The 21514-nt window shown below is 39.1% G+C and overlaps 1 protein-coding gene across 4 annotated transcripts in view; it reads right to left on the reverse strand.

The window, feature by feature from the left end:
• AUTS2 (activator of transcription and developmental regulator AUTS2) overlaps positions 1-21514 on the reverse strand; it is a 1147829-nt gene that overhangs the window by 806706 nt on the left and 319609 nt on the right. The gene's annotated exons all lie outside the window — the stretch shown is intronic.

The following is a 21514-nucleotide window of genomic DNA, read 5'->3' on the forward strand; positions in this document are numbered from 1 at the left end:
TAGCGGACATCTGTGTAAGCCCCAATGGCTTCCTCTTTTGATCCTTTTAGGACCCAGCATTTACAGTTATACACAGAGCATCTGTAATGACAACAAGCCCCACTGCTAACACTTGTTGAACACTCTGGCTGCTGAGAAAAGCATTGCAAGTTCTAGTATCAAACTGCAGCGCTCACCCAGGATCTTCAATGAACCAAGAACCCACGTGAGACAGCTGACAGACAGGTGGTCTACTCACTAAGACGGCTTTCCTTGCTTCATAAAACAAGAGGAGCTGCAGATAACGCACACAAGAAGCCTGTCCAAACTGGATAAACACAACAAAAATATATGTTGCTTCGATATGCAAGCCATCATTAAACACTACTGACTTTCTTACTCAGTTCTCTCAGAAACATAACTGTGCCTGTCAACTAGTGATTTGAGACACAAAATGTGGTATATCCATTATATGGAAATATATCCATTATATGGATATACCACATTATACAATGGAGTATAATGTGACAATAAAAAGTCATTTACTACTAATACATGCCACACATGGATGAACTTTAACAACATTACACTAAGTGAAAGAAGAGAGTCACAAAGCATGACATATTGAATGACTGAATTGAAGAGAGTCACAAAGCATGATATATTGAATGATTCCATGTCCAGAATCAGTAAATCCAAAGAGATGAAAAGTAGACTAGTGATTGCCAAGACCTAGGGGAATTTGGGAGGAAATGGGAAGTGACTGCCAGGGTTTCTTTCTGGGGTAGGAAAAATTTGTTCTAAATTAACTGTGCTTATGGCCACATAACTGTGAATATACTAAAGCCAAACTATACCCTTTAAAATGGGTGAGTTTTATGGTAAGTGAAATATATATCAATAAGGCTGTTTAAAAATGGTGAAGCAGGTATGATTAGCTTTATTTTGTCAACAAGGGAAGTATATCTCAGAGACAACCCAAAAGCTATCACCATATTCAATGATGAAAAGGTGAAAACTTTACCTGTAAGATCAGAACAAGACAAGGACACTCGCTCTCACCACTTTTATACAACACAGTATACTGGAATTCCTAGCCAAAAAAACAAAAGGCATCCAAATTGGAAAGGAAGAAGTACAACTGTCACTATTCACAGATAACATGATACTATATAGAGAAAACCCTGAAAATTCCACCAAAAAACCGTTAGACTAATAAATTCAGTAAATTTTCAGGACATAAAATGAATACACAAAAATGTGTCGCATTTTGATACACTAATAATAACCAGAAAGAGAAATTAACAGAACAGTCTCATTTACAATTGCATCAAAAAGAATAAAATACCCAGGAACAAATTTCACCAAGGAAGTAAAAGTCTATACACTCAAAACTGTTAAGACATTAATGAATGAAACTGAAGAAAATACAAACAAATGACAAAAGATTCCAAGCTCTTAGACTGGAAGAATCAGTAATTAATATTTAACTGGAAGTTAAAATGTCCATACTACGCAAAGCAATCTCCAGATTCAATGCAATCCCTATTAAAATTCCTATGACATATCTCATAGAAATATAACAAACAATCCTAAAATTTGTAAGGAACCAAAAACAGGCCCAGAATGGCGAAAGCAATTTTGAAAAGGAGGAACAGAGCTAGAGGCATCATGCTCCCTGATTTCAGACTATGTTGCAAGGTAGTGGTGATGAACACAGTGCAATACTGACCTAAGAAGGAAACACACATATCAGTGGAGCAGAGCCCAGAACTAACCTGTCACATATTTGATTAATTAATTTACAATAAGGAAGCCAAGAATATACAATGGGAAAAGGACACTGTCGTCTTCAATAAAAATGGTACTGGGAAAGCTAAAGAGCCACATGGAATGAGAGTGAAAATGGACTACTCTCTCTCTCTCTCCTTTTTTTTAAAGATTGATTGATTCATTCATTCATTCATTCATTCATGAGAGACACAGAGAAAGAGAGAGGCAGAGGAAGAAGCAGGCTCCATGCAGGGAGCCCAACGTGGGACTTGATCCTGGGACTCCAGGATCAGGCCCTGGGCTGAAGGCGGCGCTAAACTCCTGGGCCACCAGGGCTGCCCACTCTCAAAAATGAGCTCAGTATGAGTTAAGGACTTGAATAGAAGTCTCAACCATAAAACTCCCAGAAGAAAACAGAGGCAATTAGTTCCTCAACATCAGTCTTGACGATGATTTTTTGGGATTTAACACCAAAAGCAAAGGCAACAAAAAGCAAAAATAGACAAATGAAACGATGTTAAACTGAAAAATTTTTGCATAATAGTAAAGGAGACCATCAACAAAAGACATAGGAAAAAATACTTGTAGATTATATATCTGATAAGGGACTAATATCCAAAATATATGGAGAATTCCTACAACTCAAGAGCAGAAAAATAAACAATCCAATTAAAAACAAATGGACAGAGGATCTGAATATGTAGACATACAGTGGCCAGCAGATGCATGAAAATATACTCCAACATAACTGAATCAATGAGGAAATACAGGTCAAAAATATAATAAGCTATCATCTCACCCTTGTTGGAATGGTTATTGTCAAAAAGAAATAACGAAGGTTAGCAAGAATGTGGATAAAGCGGAGACCACTCTTGTTAGAAATGCAAATTAGTGCAGCCACTGTGGAAAACAGTACAGAGGTTGCTCAAAAAATTAAAAATAGAACTACCATATGATCCAGCAATTCCATTTCTGAGGCATTTACCTGATGGAAATGAAAACATTGATTCAAAAAGATATGTGCAGGAGTGCCTGGCTGGCTCAGTTGGTAAAGTATGTGACTCCTGATCTCAGGACTGTGAGTTCAAGTCCCATATGGGGTACAGTTTACTTTTAAAAAAAGATATGCACTCCCATGTTTACCACAGCATTATTTACAATCATCAAGACATGTAAACAAACCTGAATGTCCATGAATAAAGAAAATGTTACGTACACACACACACATACATGTGTACAGGAGTACTACTCAGCCATAAAAAAAAAAACAATGAAATCTTGCCATTTGGGACAACATGAACAGACCTCGAGGGCATTAAGCTAGGTGAAGATGGTGATAATAGTTAATAACACTGTATTGCTAGATGAGAATAGCTAGATGAGTGGATCTTGAAAGCTCTCATCACAAGAAAAAAATTTTAACTCTGTATGATGATAGATGTTAACTAGACTTGTGTGATGATCATTTTGCAATATATACAAATACTGAATCATTACATTGTACATCTGAAATAAAATGTTACATCAATTATACCTCAATAAAAATAATTGTGAAGCAGGTATCATTAGCTTTATTTCTTGGATAAGGGAAGCCAACCACAGAGACATACAACCAGTGGAGCAGAGATTCAGAAAACCAGGTCAGTTGTCCCCCAAATACTAACTTAAAAAAAAAAACTATATCCTACCCCCCCTCAGAATACTCAGGATGTTAAGGGTGCAGATCTAAAATCTATCTGACCCTTTCATCGAAGTCGGTTGCTTTGCTGTCCTCAAACTCCCCCATTGCTACCAATACCTATTCTGGTGGTACTTATTTCTAGTTGGATACCATAAAATCTGATCTTTAAAAATTATAACAGAGCATACTCACAAACCTTAAAAAGAAAGTGTGCCTCTACACAAAAAGTTTTACCTAACACACACTGCCTCTCCAAATTTCAAAGTCAAAGTCTAAAAAGCTACCAAAAGATAATCTTTCCCCCAACTGATTAAAAAGAAAAAGACCTGCAACTTCAACAAAGTGGTGACACCTAGTTCGCTGTTCTGAGACCCAGCAGCCCCAGGGCCCTCCTTTTAACTCAGGTTCTGCTCTAAAACTCAAACACAATCTACTCTATCCATATAGGTTTTAAAAACCAACATAATGCCCTAAATACAAATGCCTCTATGGTCTTCTACACAGATAAAATACTATTATTATAATGCACATGACTCAAATCACAAAAGCAGCCATGATGAACAAGGCCCAAAATACACTCACTCCAATGATCAGGATCTCAGAAACATGCTGTCTTTTTGAACATGTTCAAACAAACCTGACCTAAAGGAGATATGTAGAGTTTCTTCACCCATAATAAAACAAGAAAGGCATTTTATTAAGAATAATCTATAGATTCTGTCTAGCTTAGTTCAGGGCTAGAATTATTCTCAGAGAGTTGAGGTCAACATTTCAAGTTCATTTTTTCTATTTCCATACCATCTCTGTTAAACAATTGCTATGTAGGCATTATTTTCCAGCACATCAGAGTCTGATTTAGTACTTGCACTTCTACTAACCAACTCTGTGGTCTTTACTTTGACCATCTGGGACTTCGTTTTTATTCTATAAAATTACATAAACTATGTAATCCCTTGCTGTGAGCTGTTAATCTTTTGTCCAGAACAAGCTACTTACCTATTCCAACAAAAATCCAATTATTCCACACTTTCACATCACCAGTTCATATACTCATTTAGACTACAATTTATACCGTTTCCCCCCAGTGAATACAACCATTACTTAATGAAACCTGTCTCAAAATAGTATGAGTCCTCAGCATCATCTTTCTTGGTATACATATACCTAAATATTACCCTACCAATATTCCCAAATTCTTCTATGTTCTTTTCACATTATTTTCTCTCCACTTGGTCACTTAAATATTGTCTTTTAGTCTGTTCATGCTGCTGTAACAAAATACCACTGACTAGGTAGCTTATAACAATAAAAATGTATTTATTTCTTATAGTTCTAAAAGCTGGGATGTCTAAGATCAAGGAGCCAGGATGATAGCATTTGGGGGAGGGGCCTCTTTTACTTTTGCAAACTTATCACTGCATGCTCACACGGTGGAAGGAACTAGGGATCCCTTTATGAAACAATAATCTCATACGTAGGGTTCCACCCTCATGACTTAAGCACCTTTCAAAGGGCCCACCAATGAATTCTTTTCCCTTTGGGGTTAAGATGCCAATATATGTATGGGGGGTCACCAATATTCAGACCACAGGAAATACTCTCCTATTTTTTTCTTAATAAATAGGCAGCCCTCAGCAAACTTAGCTTTACTCTGGCAATCCAAATGGACTGTACGGAATGATGATGATGACTTAGAGAAATAGTTTACTATAATAGGAATCAATATTATGAAGGTATTTAATAAATGGCTTTCATTTTTAAATATTGCTACTAATATTTCCTATATGGCATAAAAATTAGTTGCAGGTATTTTAGAGTAATAGTAGATTCACCAAATGTTGTCCCATTACACAGTAATTTTGGAGCTATACCAGCCTGCCTTTGAAGCTAAATTGGTACAAGAAGAAGTAACAGACCAAGAGTCTGACGCTGAGCCTGATAGAAGAAGATATACTCTAAAATAGTGAAAGCCAGTATTTATGGAAGACTTATGTGCTATACACATACTAACCAACTTAATACATATTAGGAGCCTATAATGTAGGTAACCGTATTGTTAACACATAAGGAAACTCCCCTTATTTCCTTACACTTCAATCTATAAGCATATTAAAAACTCACGCATATGCATGAATCACATGTGTGCTCTGTGTGAACACATACGTATATAATACAAACACACCAATGTAACTGTACGCCGTGTGTGTGTATACACATGTGTGGGTAAATGTACAAATAGATTTGGCTAGAGAAAGAAAACACACATATGGTCCCAATTTAAAGATTGGGATTTTAAAGATTTTTCAATCAGTACATTTGATAACCACATCTTCCTAGTCAGTAAATACAGAAACATAATTCCAGTGTCAGTTTTCCATTGGCAAGTTTATTAGAAGATTAAATTGTTGACATGTGTAAACTGATTTCCACAGCTCCAACTGACAGATAGCTCTAGACACAAGTCACATAATGGTTTTGTTGTGACTCCTGTCTTACAGAAATTCATACAAATCATGCAGAAATCACCAGCTAAAATATGTTATACTTGCCACTGCCAAGATAACTTGGTACCAAAATTCAGCTTACTCTACTGCTGGGATTGTAGCCCAGGGGGGAACAAAGCTCTTCTCCTGGCAGGAGCCTAGGAGCCCAGCCAAACCCTTGCAGGTGCCAGAGTGTCTCCCTCAGACATGGGAATGATAATGGTTTACTAGTGGGCTCTCTGAAAGAAAAAAAAAAAAACACCCATAGATACAGAACAAGTACAGGAGTACCCCTATAGTTTCAACTTAGCTACGACAATATTCACTCTCTTTTAAAAAGGAAAAGAGCCCATAAACTTCTCGCAGGACAACTAATACCTGCTTGAAAACCTGGTACTACAGGGACGCCTGGGTGGCTCAGCAGTTGAGCGTCTGCCTTTGGCTCAGGGCATGATCCCAAGTCCTGGGATTGAGTCCCATATCGGACTCCCTGGGGAGCCTACTTCTCCCTATGTCTATGTCTCTGCCTCTCTCTCTGTGTCCCTCATGAATAAATACATAAAATCTTTTAAAAAAATAAAAATTAAATTAACAAAAAAGAAAACCTGGCACAAAGCAAAATCAGATGTCCGTAAGTGTTTTATATAATTATTACTGATATTTGTAAGGTAAAATTTTTTGGTCACTTATCTAAATGACTAAAATGTATTGAGTGCCTACTATGTGCCAGGTGTTGCTCTAGGTGTCAGGAACACAGTGCAGAATAAGTATGTATCCCCATGACTATATATTCCAGTGGGGAGCAGACTGTGAAAGGGTTAAATAAACAAACAAACAAAACCTGAAAACTCTGAGTAAACTAGAGTAAAGTACTATATGAGAGTTACGGAACATTCTGAGGCATGAAGCACAATTATAAGTTATAAATGTTCCATGTGTTCTCAATAACCATCAGTTTTTCAGATCCCTGATGAAAAGGTTCGTATTTCCTGTTTTTCTTATGTCATTCCCTAAATGCACTACACTGTCCTGAGCCAACTCTGGTACATTATAAAATGATACTTTAACAATAAAAATAAAATCAGCAACCTGAATCAAGAGTGAGACAGAGCATTTAATCAGACCAGTTCATCCCATCTGGCCCAACTCTTTTCTCTTTAGAAACCCCAGTGTTGTGGAGGACCTTCATTTCACAGTTTTTCAAACACTATAGTTAACTCCTCTCAAAATAACCACTCCCCCATAATTGAGGTTAACCACATACCACTGGCAAGTACACACTCTCATTCCTGATCACCAAAATGGCTGCTACAAACCAATGTTTAAAAAGTATGATGAGGGACGCCTGGGTGGCTCAGCGGTTGAGCGTGTGCCTTCAGCTCAAGTCATGATCCTGGATCCCTGGGAGTCCCAGGACTGAGTCCCATATCAGGCCTCCTGCATGGAGCCTGCTTCTCCCTCCGCCTGTGTCTCTGCCTCTATCTCTCTGTGTCTCTCATAAACAAATAAATAAAATCTTAAAAAAAAAAAAAGTTTGATGAGACATCAAAACATAAATTCCTCAGGTATCTGCCATGTGGCAAAGAAATTTCCTGGAAGGCCTATAGGGCAAGAGTGGAGGTGCTGCTATAGCATAAGTGGCAATACAAAAACTTCCTATCTGCTGGGAACTTATCTTACCCTATCCAGTTCTAAATGTTCAGCAGAAAACACCCTGTCAGAAATGATAACCATCAGAATGAAGCTTTTGGAGGTTTTCTAGACAGAGAAAGGAAGATGCTTTGAGGTGAATAACATCAGCTCAAAGGAAAGATAAAGCTGGAATTGATAGCAATGTGAACCCAACCAGGACATGACATTCATCCACCTCTCCCACTGCTGTGCCGGGTTACCAGACACACTGATCACCCTGCGCTTTGACTCCAGGAGAATCTGTGATGGTGGATGAACCATGGTGCTACTACTTACCAACACCACAATACCCAAAGGGTGGTAGGCACCAAAGACACAACCTCTATTCTAAAATCACTTTAATCGACATGAAGAGAAATCTCACAGCGGAAGACATAGACATGGCCAACATGCACATGAGAAAATGCTCCACATCACTTGCCATCAGGGAAATACAAATCAAAACCACAATGAGATACCACCTCACACCAGTGAGAATGGGGAAAATTAACAAGGCTGGAAACAACAAATGTTGGAGAGGATGCGGAGAAAAGGGAACCCTCTTACACTGTTGGTGGGAATGTGAACTGGTGCAGCCACTCTGGATAATTGTGTGGAGGTTCCTCAAAGAGTTAAAAATAGACCTGCCCTACGACCCAGCAATTGCACTGTTGGGGATTTACCCCAAAGATTCAGATGCAATGAAACGCCGGGACACCTGCACCCCGATGTTTCTAGTAGCAATGTCCACAATAGCCAAACTGTGGAAGGAGCCTCGGTGTCCATCAAAAGATGAATGGATAAAGATGTGGTTTATGTATACAATGGAATATTACTCAGCCATTAGAAACGACAAATACCCACCATTTGCTTCAACGTGGATGGAACTGGAGGGTATTATGCTGAGTGAAGTAAGTCAATCGGAGAAGGACAAACAGTGTATGTTCTCATTCATTTGGGGAATATAAATAATAGTGAAAGGGAATATAAAGGAAGGGAGAAGAAATGTGTGGAAAATGTCAGAAAGGGAGACAGAACATAAAGACTCCTAACTCTGGGAAATGAACTAGGGGTGGTGGAAGGGGAGGAGGGCAGGGGGTGGGGGTGAGTGGGTGACGGGCACTGAGGGGGACACTTGACGGGATGAGCACTGGGTGTTATTCTGTATGTTGGTAAACTGCACACCGATAAAAAATAAATTTATTATAAAATAAATAAATAAAAAATAAAATAAAATAAAATCACTTTAATCTGTGTGGCCTAACCTCCACAATAAGAAACTCAGGTTTATGTATATAGGTGTCTGAATATGCACATACAATAAATATATAAATGTACATATACAGACACATACAAAATATGTGTACATGTGCGTGTGTTTGTCCATGTCTTTGGCAGAAATCATTTTCTAACTGTGCTATGGCAAAAGCCATCCATTTTCTTTTACATAATCCTTCTCTTGGCCAAATAAGGTCTAATGCATACAGGTCCAATATGGATAGTTTGCAAGTTTCCTCTCACTCCTAATTTGGGCACTGTTAACTGGTTCCTTCCTCATTCTCATCATCTGCCTCCAAATCACCCATTCTCAGCTTCCTAAGTGCTCCTGGGCTTCTCTCCATCCTCCCTGCTAATACCCTGGCCCAGGGTCTCACAGGTCATGTGTCACCTGGACAAGAAAAACTGCCTCCTGACTGTACTCTACATCCAGACCTGCCTCTACGATTCATCAGACACATCCCTGGTTTGTAACACATCTCTAACTCCTCTCATCACACTACAACCACGGATCCATCCCTTTAATGTTTGCCTTGACCTTAAGTCTTAACATTTTTTAAAAGATTTTATTTATTTATTCATGAGAGATACACACAGAGAGAGAGGCAGAGACACAGGCAGAAAGAGAAGCAGGCTTCTTGCAATGAGCCTGATGTGGGACTCGATCCCGGATCCCAGGATCATGCCCTGAGCAGAAGGCAGAAGCTCAACTGCTGAGCCACCCAGCCGTCCCTAAGTCTTAACCTTTAATGTCCCTTCAGTATGTTTTTCTCCCCAATACTGTCAAGCAATTAATGTTTGACTCTAGTTTAGAGTTTGACTAGTTAGTTTGACTCTAATGCCAAACTCTAGTTAGTTTGACTCTAATGCCAAACTCAAGTCCATGGTGTTAACTGTGCTTCTGACTGACCCACAAGTGAGATTCCAACAACTTTTCCTCAGGTTTGATTAATTTGCCAGAGACTCAAAGAACTCAGAGAAACATTTACTTATATGTACCATTTTATTGCACAAAGTATTAAAAGGATACAGACGAAAGCCAGATGAAGAAGTATATAGGACAAAATATGTGGGAAGGGGTGAGGAAGTTCCATACTCTCTCTGGGAGCACCAATCTCCTTGAATCTCCACACATTCACCAACTCAGCAGCTCTGTGAACCCCATCCTTTCGGGTTTTCAAGGAGGCTTCGTCACACAGGTGTGATTGATTAAATCCTTGTACCCCTTTTCCCCTCCCTCGAAGTCCTGGGGTGGGACTGTTAAGTTTCTAATCATATGACTGGTTTCCAGGGCAAGAGCCTCCACCCTTGAGTCACACAGGGGCTTTTAAAGTCATCACATTAACAACACAAAGATACTTTTACTGTCCTCATCACTTAGAAAATACCAAGCACATTAGGAACTTCTATGCCAGGAATGGGACAAAGACCAACTATACACTTACTACAAATCACAATTATAAATCTTATTATAAATCACAATTGTCCTTAATCCTTTACACTTTCAGGCCCAATATGCCCTTGAAGTAGGGCCTACAGAGCCCTTCATGACTGGGCCCCTGCGTATCTCATTCTGTGACATACTCTCTCTCTCCTCCCTTCCTTTGAAGAGGCTTCTCCGAGCATTCCTCAAATCCTTATTTTCTTCAGCCTGATGGCCACCACACACGTTGGAACACCCTTGTCCACTACACCTCGCCTAGAGAGCACCTGCTTATTCTTTGTGTACCACCCTAAAGGGCATATTCTCAAGAAAGCCTTACCAGCCTCCACTTCTCCAGATTAATTCACCGTTACAGACTTCCACAGAATTAATCACACTTTTGAAGAGATGAACACTGGATGAGGTTTATACAATTTAAAGGAAAGTATTTGCTAACTGCCCTTCTCACCATGAATGGAACAGAGTAAAGAGAGACATTAGGAACCTGGAGCCTGCCTATGCAGGTTCAAATCCCGACTCTACTACTTCTAAGCTGTGAGATCCTGAGGAAGTCACTTAACTTCTCTGTGCCTCAATTTCCGTACCTTTAACATGAAGGTAATAATACCTACCTCATAAGTTTATTAAGAGAATGAAGGGGGATGAAAAGTGTTTAGAATACAACCTTGCATATAGTAAGCATTCAAGAAATGTTAGCTGGTGGTATCATTCTTATTTGTTCACCACTAAAAAACCCTGATGGCTCAGTACACAGATACTAACTGACCTCAATTCCATCTCAGTATATTTCATTCAATATTAGAGGGTTCTCTATGAAGCTAAAAGAAATGACAATCATCAATTAACATTTACTTATTCTCAAACTCTGCCCTACATACATGAAAAGGATATACCCGGCGAAGACACAGCACCTTATGCCTGGTGTATGCCAAAACTGTACAAATTTCTCCTATCTCTCCACTGAGTGAAGGGGTTAACAGTAGTATAAGTTTAAATTATATAAACTTCATCCAATATTCATCTATTCAAAGGTGTTCCTTAATCTTCCCTTAGTTTCATCAGGGAAGACTATGGATCAAAGGGCTCACTTCACACAGGTAGAGTTTCATGAAAGGCAAAGGTATCAAGTTTATCCTTTGGAAGGATGTATGTGAGCTGAACCTGCCCCCACAGCCATGGCAAGACTGGGGAGACGCAGGTAAAGATAGGAGGGTATGTGTTCAGCTTAGATCTAACTAAATGGGGAAAGTTCCTGAAGTATGTTTGTATATTGATTTTTTTTTTTTGAAACACAAATAGTTTAAGCCAAAAGTTAGCCTAACATTGAGGGGGTATCTTTTAAAATGCTTCTGTAAAGTAGATTCCTCTCCTTCAGAATGAATAGGAAAAAAGACAAGTGGATTTATTATCCTTGAATTGTCCACCAGATTCACTGCTCATAGGCTTAGCCTTCAACAAAGTAAGCCTAGAGAGTGGGTAGGTATCACCTGCATGTATAGGTAAGAAAGTTGATATAGATGTTGAATACAACAGGATGGGGCAGTTATACAAGGGTATTTAAAAGTTGCTTTTGCTGTGCAAATACAGCATAACACATCAGTATGAAATCTAAATCTTAACAAACAGGATTTCCTTCAGTCACACACACCTGTAACGTTAGGATGTTCCAGTTTAAAACAAGTTCAGATCTGCAGTCCCCACAAGGCTTGCACTGATCTGTCAGCAAGCTCTGTCATTTCTTTCTTTGAATCATCTTCCCAACCTCCATCTTCCCACTGTGAGCACCACTGGCTTATCTCAGCAATCTCTCTTTACTGGTCTTTGCAACTCTCCCTTCTAACCATACCACATATTTCCGTTTCATTCAACTACTCAACTACCTATCACTAATTTCTATTTCTTGGCCTAAACTCCCTTCCCTGGCCTTCATTACCCTACACAATTTGATTCCAACCCATGCATCTAAGACCTTCCTCCATCTACCTCCTCCCTCTGCTCTGGTGGGTCTTCCTCTCTCCCACAGCATGGTCACCCTTAGTGCCCCACACTCCATTGCTCCTTGCACTTCCCTGGGTTATATTGTACTGCCTCCTCTCCTTAACACCTCCTCTCTGTCTTAGAGATCATTCAGTTACTTCCACTTTCCATCATGTTTAGTTTGGGTCTAGTCACTATACTGTAGACTCTTTCAGGGCAAGGCCATGACTTAAGATTTATTTATATACCCACAATTTTAAGTACAATCATTCAACAAACGTATGACTTGCCAGCCCATAATCTATAAAAGTACAAAGCATCAATGGTTTTTTGAAAATCATATTTTCCTCTTACAGCAACAGAAACAAAAATAGGAAGGCATGTCTATGCCACAAGACATGCTGCATGTCCACAAGCAGCAAGGAAACTTCCCGAAGCATAGTAAAGTGTACTCACTGAATCTGGAGCTTTACAGAAGAGCGGGAAGAGCAGTGGTAAGAGGCACGTGAGAAGATGGAAGGAGGTACCACCTAGGAAGAAAAATGCTGGGGAGGATGGGTTTTATTTGATGGGACTAAAAGGTCTTGCATTACAGAATTCGGATCTATAAGTAAAGGGCAATCATTTATAGGTTAAAGAGTTGAAGGAAGGGCCTCAAGAAGATTATTCCTAAAGCAGTGAAAAATACATTCAGCAGGAGAATCTTGAAGGCACAGAATTCTTCAAAGAAGTTTCTAAAGTATTTTAGATGTGTAGCATGGACTTCTCACCCCAAAACATCTCCTCATCATGACCCTCCCAGTACATTTTGGTACCAAGTTCCTTTAGTGTACACTGTGTCTCTACTCGCCACATGCCCAGTTCAGTTTCCAAAGAGGGGAATGAATATGGAGAACACATCTCAGGCTGGGTATAGGGGCTTTACCATGATTTGGGGAAGGGGCACAGAAACAGCAGGGAGGAGTGGATCCTGAAGCATTTTGTAAACTGGCAGATGGCATCACAGCATTCTCTTTAGAGAAGTAAAGCTATGTCCTGGAGGAAACATAATAAAATAATGATAATAAGAAGATTACAGTTGTATTCAAGAACATGAAAAGCAATGACTGAACCCCCCTCTCCTTTTAGTGTGAAAGAACCCATACTCCTGATCCCCAAACAAAGAACTTCCAGAATTCTTCCATTCCAGGTAGCCTCAAGAGTTTCTTCAGGCTCTGAGCTTATACCAACCCTGATCTACTTCAAATTATCCAGTTAGTATACACTTTCTTTTCCATTCCCACCAGACAACCCATGTCATGTTTTCTTGTAGACATCCTTGCCCACACAGATTTGGAAGACAGCTGTATCACCCCATTCCAGGCATCCCACACAATGGAGACAAGGAAATTTTTGGTCCTCTGTGGCATGAAAAAGCCTGGGAAATCAGGGCCCTGAGTCCCAGACCAAACCTCTTTGTCTCAGAACAAAAAGATAATGCTACTTTTTAATCTCTATAATAGATTCATCTGTGGGCAAAGTAGTTTAATGAGCTGTCTTCAAATTTCTAGCTTCCAAAAACTTCTCTCCAACTTTGTGTTAATCCAAATGGGAAAAGGAAGCCTCCCCTGTGTCAGGAACAAGTTAGAGGGAGACTGGCCTTTTGAGAGTCTCCATACATTCCCTCATGTCTTCTCATACAAAGTCATCCAGTTACTCTACATCACAGCCCCCAAGAGCCTCATAATTATACTTGACTCGATCAGTTTTGCATCCAATGGGGATGGAGGAAGGGAAAGGAGGAGGGGAGGAGGAAAGTGACAGAGGCGGGAAGGGAAAGGAAAAAGGAAGGGGAGGAAAGGGAAGGGAAAGAGGAAAAGTCAAAGGAAAAGTGAAAACAGAAAAGGGACAAGAAGTAAGGAAGGGAAGGAAAGAAAGAAAGATGATTAGTAATTCTCAAGTTTACTAAAATAACCTCCATTTAAGTCTTTCAATTGGAACTTGATTCACCAATTAACTTCCCTATCAGTGCCTTCGCCACTGATGCCTAGTCTATAAATGGTTAATTCACTGTTGGATACAATCATGTTAAGCTGACCCAGCAACTTAAACACTTAGGAAAACAAAAGCAACATGTACTCAAAAAATTATCTGTGGGTCCCAAAGGACAGATGTTACAGATGCAGGTCCAGTGGAAACACAGATTGATGGACCAAGATGGGCCAGAAGCCTGCAAGGAGGACCTGAAAGAGAAGAGACCAGAGCTCTGGAGGAGGAACTTGTTCCTTGTACAAAAGTTATGCGGTTGGGTCTAACGTGGTGAAAAATACTGACTACTTTACTTGAGATTTCTAAATATCTCTGGGTCCTTTCCTGCTCTTAACTACACTCTCCCTATCTGAACTTAGGACCTCACTTTTTTTTTTTTTTAAGTTCAAAAACTTCTCATGCCTCCTAGCTTCCAACTTAACAGTTCCCAACTCTCATTGCCTTTTTTACAATCCCAGCCTTCAAACTGCTGCCAGAATAATGCTACTTTTAAGAAAAGCAAGCTGAACAGGTTACTTAACTATTTTTAAAATCTCATGTGGATTCCACACTGCCTGCAGCCTTAAAATTCAGGTCCCAGCCTAGGTTCAAGCTCCTTTCAAGACACTTCTCTTTCACCTTGGACTCAGCAAACACAGGCAACATGCCCCGCATTCCACTTAACCTCATAGCCATCTGAGAGGACACTCTCCCTGAAGCTCCCCAGAGATTCTCCCCTTCTTCTTTGTTCTACAGTCCTTCAGGAACACAACTATTAAGGTCCCAATCATCTGACTGATTGATCATCTTTCAACCTAAAAGCACACTGGGCTCCTAGAGGACAGGACCCTCCTTGGCACATTCAGGGGATGCTTAACAAACAAACATCTATTGTTTAAAAGCCAAGAAGAGAAGTTCAGGTCTTACACACCTATTTGGTCAGCCAAACAGAATAACAACTTCTTCAGAAATGGCAAAACTTCAAAAGATAGTGCACATCACAGCAGAAGATGACAGGTCCACAAGCTGTTATCTTCCCACAGGTATGCAAGCACATCAGTTTAGGGTACTGGCAAGTATAGCTGGGCAAAAGCCAACTCCTGCAGAGTGGCTGCATTTGTCTTGCTAAGGGGTGGCAAAGACAGCATCTGTCAGGATGAGATGGAACAGAGGAGTTCAGAACCAAGCAGAGCTGTAACACGATGCACCAGTAACTGGTTGGAGTGCAAACAAGGTACGCTTTCTTTTTCTAGTACACAGTGGGCACCATGCCAAACACACACAGTGTTTGCTATTTTTGCAAGTCTAATAGGGTCTGTGGAGGGGAGGGGTAGGAGATCGGCAGTTCATAATGACTCTCATTATGTCTGGTGCATTTTGAGCCAAGATTAGACACTAGACAACCCTCTGTCCAGTGTCAAGGGCTTTCAACTGCCCTTTCATCAGGGTAATTCCACTTCAAACTAATTTAGGTTTCCTATAACCCAAGCTACCAAAACCGATACACTTCACTATTTTCAGCCCAGAATAAGAGGTCAATGTCTGCTCCAAATAGAAATCCCAGCTTGGGTTCAGGGTCTGTGGCTGCTACATAGACCTGGGATTGAAACATGCCCAAAGAAGCCTCGCACTCTCTTTGCAGAGATCAAAGCGAGAACTCCTCCAAGAACCAACTGCCCTTCTCATGTCATGTCTACTCTGTGGATTACAGTCGTTTCAACATAAAGCCAGGGAAACATTTTTGGGAGACCTCTAGAGAAAAGTTGGAGCTTGATAATTTCCACAAAAATCAACAAGGCTATGTGCATTTAGCTCCAGGATAAAAACTAGAATCTGTAGCTGTTTAGCTCTGTAAGTCTAAATAGCAAAAATAACCAATCTCTAAACTAGATCTTTACAGTCAAATTAGAAAGCAATACAAACCAATGCTGACATCTAACAACCATTCACTAAATTTTCAAGCAAGAATATCAAGCTTTATTCTTCTAAGTGGGCAAAAGGTTTAATGACAATATAGGGGGTAAGATTTCAAGAAAGCAAAGATGAGCTTTATACAAGTCAAACATAGAACACTGTAAAGGAAGGCAAAGTGGGAAGTAGATAACAAAACTGCCTATAAAACTTTCCCACAAAGAGGCATCTGGGTGGCTCAGTGGTTGAGTGTCTGCCTTCGGCTCAGGGCATGATCCCAGGATCCGGAGATCGAGTCTGACATCAGACCCCCACAGCAAGCCAGCTTCTCCCTCTGCTTATATCTCTGCCTCTCTCGGTGTGTCTCTCATGAATAAATAAATAAAATCTTAAAAAAAAAACAACTTCTCCACTTCTCTCATTCTAAAAATTTTTAATACTTAATTTCAGACAGAACCAACATCATCACAACTTTCTGAGAGAGTTAATGAGTGTTATTTGGTTTCACAAAAAAACACAGATTAAAAATTCATAGGGATCCTAAGTCTTAAAAAAGATCACACGAAGGGGGAAAAAACCAAAATGCCATTGACTTACTAAATTTAAAAGTCATATTTCAAAGGTCTAAAACGTATTTTATGAATATGAAAGAACTCTTAAAAACTCTAAATCTAATCATCGATTAAATAAGAGTCATCTTACATAATGTAAATCTGTACACATACTTATACCTTTAAAGGAGACAAGATTTAATATGGTATGATTAGATTAGGGGCTACTTCACAGAACAGGCAGCAGCAGTGTACTCACGTGTGCCACTACTAACATAAACAGTACTTTGGTGAATGCTCTTAAAAGGCATTTAACATATGAGATTTGTAAAATAAACTTTTTATTAATGTATAAAATACAAAAAATGCACATATAAGTGAAATATTCACACACTAAATATATTTATTTGTGTAACCAGTACCCATATTAACAAACAGAACATAACAGCACCCCAAAAGCCACCCTTGAATGTTCACAGTTTGACTTCACTAAGCAGAATGTGCCTAGATATTGTGCCCTTATTTATCCTGAAATCATTACAGGTCAACTAGGTTCATTGCTGCTTAAAGAATTTCTATCCTGGAACTCATGGATCATTGTGTTACATTTTAAAAGCAGCTCTAGATTTATGGGGAGAACCAAACTCTCAAGAGTATCTTAAAAATCAATAATTTAAAGTTAAGATGTCAAGCCCTAGCCAAAGTCACCCTAAATGTTCAACAGCCAAGCCAACATTGAAGGCCAAATTATACAACTCATCAATGTAAGCAGTGCAATAATGCCCTAGGTGTGTAATCCAATAAAACAAGTCTGGAAATTGTACAATAACTGTAGGTTTCCACTCTGCACCTACCTGATTTCTTAACAAAAGTTTCCAGTAAATACTTGTAAGTAAATTAACCTTCTCCTTATTAAATTAATTTTGCAATTGTGCATGCCTCCTCTGTGCCTCTTCTCTCCTCCCTCCCCATCCTCCTCACTCTATCTTCTCACCTCTTAGTGCTTTTAAAAGTGTGTCTTCAAAAAAAAAAAAAAAAAAAAAAAGTGTGTCTTCAGTCTTCAGCATGCCTTGCCAAATGAATGAGTGAATGAATGAATGAATGAATGAATGAATTCCTAAACCTGAAATCTCAATCTGTACTTGCATACCAGCTGGGATGCTCTATTCAAAGAAAGAAGGCTGAGAGCTGGATTTTTCAGCAACAAAAGACAATAAAGCACTTTTCCATTTGGGGCTGCAGAGGGAGCCAGAACCATGCAATGCAAGCAAGTTATAAGCATTCCTAGAACTGGATCAATCCAAAGATAGCAAAAAATATAAACACATATACATACATCTCACATACCACACACTCAGGGTGCACACACACCCAACTAGACCTCAGGCCTGAAGAGATTCCGAAATACTTTGTGCATTCAGAGAGGAAACATCATACAATTTATTTTGTGAGGGGGAGGTGAACAATAGAAGGAAAATAAAGCTATTTTGTTCCATCAAGAGAAATGAGAATGAATTTTAAAGGGAGTCACCAATTCCAGGATCCCTGAGCCACAGTAAGTAATCAACACTCTCAAATTGGCAGGCTATCTAACAAGGGGGCATAGTCTTCTAACTTCAAGAGCTCTTTATTCAATGTTTCTGGAATAGAGTTTAATAGAAGTTGACCTCTATGCTCTTTTTCCTCTAAAACAGAAGATTGTGTCAGGATACAGATAGGGAAGACCAAGAGGTAGGGAAGAGAAGAGAGCAAATATTTTCAAATGGCAAGACTAGCAAGACAAAAGTGGAAATAAATCTGTAATTGGACTGTGCCAAATCAATGATGTTGCCCCAAGGTCACAAAGGGAGCTCCAACAAGACTTACCTCAAGACTACTTCCAATTACAATAAAATACCACTACAAATACAGCAGAATGAAAACGATATTCTAATCAATGCAAAACAATTAACTAGTAATCCTAATCCTAATCCTAACTAGTAATCCTAACAGTTAACTAGTAATCCTAAATAAAGAATTCATTCTCTTGACAGCTCTTTCACAACATACCAAACACATATAATAACAAGCTACAATGATGCAGATGTGGTTTATACCATAATACAAAGATAGTTAAGAACTGTATAATATAGAGATTCTAGGTAAAGCCTTAACAATGCACTGAATGCTTTAAACACTAGCCTACTCGGTCCAGATCATCAAATACTCATTGAATACCCCACCCCAGGGACTCTATGAGGTTCTACAGGCATAAGAATTACAAATCTGGTTTCAAGAAGCATTAAGTGGTGGGAAAACAGAAAAAGCAAAATATCCATATATATAAAAATTGTGAGGAAGATAGTACAATAGAGTTAGAACCAAAATCCAAAATGTAGGGGGATCCCTGGGTGGCGCAGCAGTTTAGCGCCTGCCTTTGGCCCAGGGCGCGATCCTGGAGACCCGGGATCGAATCCCACATCGGGCTCCCGGTGCATGTCTCTGCCTCTCTCTCTCTCTCATAAATAAATAAATAAATAAATAAATAAATAAATAAATCAAAATATAGTAGGGACATTAAGGTTCAGTCTGAAAAAGGATAAATCTTCCCAAAAGATATTATTTTCTTTAAAATATTTAGGTATGTATACTCATCATGAAATATTTTTGCTCTACCACCTTTGAAAACATGCAAATTTTACACTGAATTAACATGTAAGAAAAATTCCCCAACTATCTACTTTATAGAGAGCATGCATGGTGTTAGGGTACCAGAATTTCTGACTATCCTGACTATATTCCCTCCATTTCAACGATATTTCTTAGTTTTTGGTAAAAATTAGTGACAATGGTATCTCTCTGACAATTTTTAGAATCAAATAGAAAACAATTATATAGAAAATAAATATAGAATATAAATATATTAGCAAGCAAAAAAGGACTTGGAGGAAGAGTCATGTCACCAAAAAGACAAAGCAGGGAAACATAAATTATGCTCTTGAGCCTGGCTAGAAAGAGATGATGATATCTTAAAAGAAATAAGATATTGGTCATTTCTGGTCAAGGTATTTTAACAGACCCTGAATGACACCCACCCCCCTGCCGCCTGAAATAACAAAAAATACCTCAAAATATATAAAACAATGCTCTTCTAGACACTGACTGTGAGGCAACTAAAAAGAAACAGGAAACAAATGAGGAAATCCCTATGCCTCCCCAATCTACTGCCAAAAGTCTCCACAGTATAATGCAACAAAGGAAAACTGAGGCAGAACAGGCAGACTCATGAGATGAAAGTCTGAGGAGAACCAAGGCAGTTAAGAGTTCACATGACAGAGTATTACATAGAGTAAGAACCCCGGAGATCAACAGAGAATTCCCCTGAGGGTGCAGCAGAGGAGACATCAACACTTACATAAGAGAAAACTTCACAAGGCTGGGAGAAAGAAACACAAAAAGCGATCAGAAGGTGTATTTCCTGGCATTCACACAAACTGACAGGTGCCTGTTCCCATCACCAACACTGAAAAGCTCATACTTCATGATATACTGGAGAGAATGTTCTGGAAGGAGTTACAAGAGCAATGGGGAATAATCAACCTTAGACTATTTAAAATATTAAATAGTCCCCCTTTTCCAGACTCCCCCTTAATAAATCATAACAGAAAAACTCAAAAGAATCAAATTGTTTTCTAAGTTACTTATTGCACCACAGAATAAGTCTTCTTCAGACTTACAAAAATTCAAAAATGTCTAGCAGCCAACAAAGTAAAATATACAACATATAATACCCAAACAAAAATTATCACATGCACAAAAAGACAAGTAAACATGACCATAGAGTAGAAAAGTCAATAAACTGGAATTGAAGCAGAACTTGCACAGAAGGTAACTGCAAAAAAGAGCATTAAAACAATTATTATGTTCAAATAGTTAAGTGGAGACATGGATATTCTCAAATCAAACTTGTAGGAAAAAAAAACATATCTTAGGGATCCCTGGGTGGCGCAGCGGTTTGGCGCCTGCCTTTGGCCCAGGGCGCGATCCTGGAGACCCAGGATCGAATCCCACGTCGGGCTCCCGGTGCATGGAGCCTGCTTCTCCCTCTGCCTGTGTCTCTGCCTCTCTCTCTCTCTCTCTGTGACTATCATAAATAAATAAAAATTAAAAAAAAAAACATATCTTAGATGAAAAATATACTAAGTGGAATCAAAAATAGATTAGACATAGCCAAAGAAAAGATAGGTAAACCTGAAGGCATAACATGAAACACAAAGAGAAAAGAGAATGAGAAAAAATGAAAAGAGCACCAGTGAGCTGTGGGAAGATTTCAAACAACCTAATACCTCAGTAACTGGAGTCTCCCAGAAAGGGACAGGTGACAAAAAAGAAGAAGGGGAAGGAGAAGGGAAAAGGAAGAGAAAGGGAAAGGGAAAGTTGGGGAGAGGGGAGGCAACAAGACAAGATGTAAAGAAAAAATGACCCCAAGTTTCTAAACTTGATGAAAACTATAAACCCAAACATCAAGGCAACTCAACAAGTCTAAAGCAAAAAAGACGTGAAGTAAACCATACCAAGGCACAACATAATCAAATACTCAAAAGCAATGATAAACACAGAAATCTTAAAAGCACTCAAAGAAAACACATAATGACATTACAAGGAAATAATTACTAATAACATTACATTTTTCATGGCAAACCATGAGAGAAGAGAGTAAAACAACACTAAAACTACTAAAAGGGCAAAAACTATACACCTAAGAATCTATAGCCAGCAA

The sequence above is a fragment of the Vulpes lagopus genome, chromosome 3, assembly GCF_018345385.1.
Source record: "Vulpes lagopus strain Blue_001 chromosome 3, ASM1834538v1, whole genome shotgun sequence".
Taxonomy (NCBI): domain Eukaryota; kingdom Metazoa; phylum Chordata; class Mammalia; order Carnivora; family Canidae; genus Vulpes; species Vulpes lagopus.